We start from the raw sequence: 4,142 nt of genomic DNA on the forward strand, positions 1-4,142 counted from the left end.
CGACTTGATTACTCATATAATGGCCGACTCAACATCGGTGACTATCAGTCGGCTGGTCAAAATATGCGACCGAGTGGAAATTATCCGAGTGTAAGGATGCACCCAGGTGGAAGCTATCCGAGTGAAAAAATGTGGCCGAGTAGATTCCATCCGACTGGATTCCATCCGAGTGAATTCCATCAGAGTGACATCCATCCGAGTGGATTCCATCAGAGTAAAAAGCTGCGCCCGAGTGGAAATTTCATGCATCTGGAAAGTCGAAAAGAATGGCGTGTTAAGTCACCAAGTGTTGCAGCAGTTGAGTCGGAAAAAAGCAAGGAGAAAACGGATGCCGACTCACTTATCTTGGGCACCAAAACATTTGCCATACAGCAGCCAATTGTGCATAGCAAACCGGCTGAGCCGATACTTTCTATTGCGCCAAAGCACTCGGCTAATGACCATGAAGCAAGCGCCAGCCGAGTAAAAACGAGAGATCCTAAATACACTCAGCCAAAGTGGTGTCCTCCAGGGCTAACAAAGACACAGAAGAGGAAACTACAGAGGTTAAGGAGCCAAGAGATGGCAGAACAAGAGGCTGAGAAGTAAAGGGATAAGTTGTTCAATGACACTCGGCCTATGGTACCTACAAAACAAGTGTGGAGGCCCAAACAAATACGAGATACAGTGGCCTCTACGCCTATCACAGCAGCACCTACACTACCAAAAAAGGACGACGCAATCATTGCATCGTCTACGTTACCTATTGCTTCCTCTTCACTCGGACAAATTTCTGAATCGGTGGATGCACTTGAGGAGGAGGCTGATATGTTAGACTATGAGTCTACACCGGTTCATGAAGGTATGGATATCAATATGGTGTATTACTTGCCTGCTGAGTTTCGTGCTGTAGATGAGGAAGGGGAGGTGGCTCAGCTGGATTTTGGCCCTAAAAACGCGATATTCGAGAAGCCGAAAGAACCAGTAACGCATCTGAAACCATTATATCTCAGAGGTCATATCAATGGGTCGCCGCTCACTCAGATGCTTGTTGATGGTGGTGCTGTGGTAAACCTTATGCCCTATTCGGTCTTCAAGAAATTGGGTTTGCCTGATGAAGAATTGATCAAGACCAATATGGTGCTTAACGGGTTTGAAGGCAAAGAGAAAACTGAAGCCAAAGGTGTGATGTATGTGGAGCTTACAGTCGGAAGCAAAACTTTGGCTACTGCATTCTTTGTCGCTGAGGTGCAAGGTAACTACAACGTCATACTAGGCCGTGATTGGGTTCATGCAAACCAGTGCGTGCCATCCACTATGCACCAGTTTTTGATTCAGTGGGTTGATGATGAAGTGGAAGTCATTCATGCGGATAACTCGGCCTGTGTTGCTTTGGCCGATGCATCGGTGGATTGGCAACATCCCAATGCTACTTGCTTGACGGGACGTGACTTATCAGAGTTTGATTTTCTCAGCGCAACCAAGAATGGTTTTGTGCCCGTCTCTTTAAAGCCGACTGAATGCAATCGGCTCCAAGGTATGATATGTTTAAATGGATTCTAGCTCTGAGTGGTTACAAAAACGTCTTGTGAAATATCGGTCCAGCGAGAACGACATGTATGAGTCTATAGAGGAGTTGGATGACATGGATAAACTTGGACAAGGTTTTACGTCGGCCGATCCATTAGAAGAGGTAGGTATTGGAGATGGTTCAGTCACTCGACCGACATTTATAAACAAAAACTTAAAAGCCGATTGTAAAGCTAAGTTAATCGAGCTATTGAAAGAATATGTTTGTTGCTTTGCATGGGAATATCATGAGATGCCAGGGTTAAGCCGAGAGCTAGTGGAGCATCGGTTGCCTATAAAGGCCGGTTTTAGACCTTATAAACAGTCGGCCAGAAAATTTAATCCGAAAACATATGACCGGATCAAGGAAGAGATCAGTCGACTGCTTGAAGCTAATTTCATTCGACCTTGCAGGTACGCCGAGTGGATTTCTAACATTGTCCCAGTGGAGAAGAAAGGATCCGGCAAGTTGAGGGTGTGCATTGATTTCAGAGATTTGAATAGGGCTACACCCAAAGATGAGTATCCTATGCCAATAGCCGATATGCTTATTAATGATGCTTCTGGGCATAAGGTTATTAGCTTTCTAGATGGTAATGCCGGATACAATCAAATTTTTATGGCCGAAGAGGACATGTACAAGACTGCTTTTCGATGCCCTGGTTTCGTTGGTTTATTCGAGTGGACAGTGATGAAATTCGGATTAAAAAATGCTGGAGCCACATATCAAAGGGCTATGAATTTGATTTTCCATGATTTACTCGGTATCATACTTGAAGTTTATATTGATGATATTGTTGTCAAATCAGATGCTTTTGAATCTCACTTGGCCGATTTGCGTTTAGCTTTTGAAAGAATGAAAAAGTATGGACTGAAGATGAATCCTTTGAAGTGTGCTTTTGGCGTGTCAGCTGGCAAGTTTTTGGGTTTCATTATTCATGAAGATGGCATAGAGATTGATCCCAAAAAGATAGAGGCTATACAGAAAGTGGAGGCTCCAACATGCAAGAGAGATACGCAAAAGTTCCTTGGCAAGGTCAATTATTTGAGAAGGTTCATAGCTAATATGTCAGGGAAAGTTGATGCATTTACTCCTATCCTTCGGTTAAAGGATGATGTTGATTTCACTTGGGGGGCAAAACAGCAAGAAGCATTTGATATGATCAAGAATTATTTGTGCACTCCTCCGGTGATGAGAGCACCCAAGCATAGGGAACCCTTCAGACTTTACATTGCAGCAGAGGAAGAAGTTATTGGTGCTGTTCTAACTCAAGAGACCGAAGGAAAAGAGCATGCCATCACTTATTTGAGCCGCCGCTTATTGGACGCAGAGACAAGGTATACATTTGTTGAGAAATTATGTCTATGCTTATATTATGCTTGCACAAAACTGAGACATTAATTAGTGCCGAGTGCTTGTGTAGTAGCTTGTCAAACCGATGTCATTAAATACATGTTGCATAGGCCAATTCTTAGTGGTAGAATTGGCAAGTGGGCTTATGCTTTGATTGAATATGATTTGGCTTATGAATCTCTAAAGTCCATGAAAGGCCAAATTGTTGCTAATTTCATTGTTGAACATCGGATTAATGACAAGCATGATATTGATATGAACCTTATTTCATTAGTACCATGGGGATTATACTTTGATGGGTCAGTTTGTAGCAATGGCCAAGGTGTTGGTATTGTTTATATATCTCCTCATGGTGCTGTTTTTGAAGCCTCATGCCGCTTAGAATATTTTTGCACAAACAATCAAGCCGAATATGAAGCATTGTTATTCGGCCTAGAGATGCTACTTGATATAGGTGTTACACATATTGAGGCTTATGGTGATTCGTTACTAGTGGTACAGCAAATATCCAAAGTCTTTCAGTGTTTGGACGAATCACTTAATGTTTATCTTGATAAATGTCTAGATATAATCTCTACTTTGGATTGTTTTAGCATTGCACATATATCTAGACATGACAACTGGAAAGCAAATGAGTTGGCACAACAAGCATCTGGATACCATGTTGATCATGGCATGTTTCATATTTCTCAAAATCCGATGGCTTGTCTTACCAGTATAGAAGAGGCCGAACCAGAACCCACTGATTCGGTCATTAACAAAAAATCTAGTGCAGGTGACAATTCCGACTGGAGGAAGCCCATTGTTGCTTACTTGCGTAATCCGAGTGAAAGGGTGGACAGGGCTGTTCGGCGTATGGCTTTTAAATATACTATGAGGGATGATGATCTTTATCGCCGAACAGTTGATGATGTTCTTTTAAAGTGCTTGGATGAGGACGAAGCAAGAGTTGCTATGGGAGAAGTACATGAAGGCATTTGTGGTACTCACCAGTCGTCTCCCAAGATGAAATGGTTATTACGACGTGCTGGGTTTTATTGGCCGACCATGATTAATGATTGCTTCAGATATTATAAAGGGTGCGAAGCTTGTCAAAAATTTGGTGATATTCAATTGGCTCCCGCTGCTATGTTGCATCCTATTATCAAGCCGTGGCCTTTCGGAGGATGGGGTTTAGACTTTATTGGGCAAATCCATCCATCTTCTTCAAAGGGGCATCGGTTCGTATTGGTGGCAACTG

Source organism: Triticum urartu, chromosome 6A (assembly GCF_056163025.1).
Source record: "Triticum urartu cultivar PI428250 chromosome 6A, HENAU_Tu73, whole genome shotgun sequence".
NCBI classification, from domain to species: domain Eukaryota; kingdom Viridiplantae; phylum Streptophyta; class Magnoliopsida; order Poales; family Poaceae; genus Triticum; species Triticum urartu.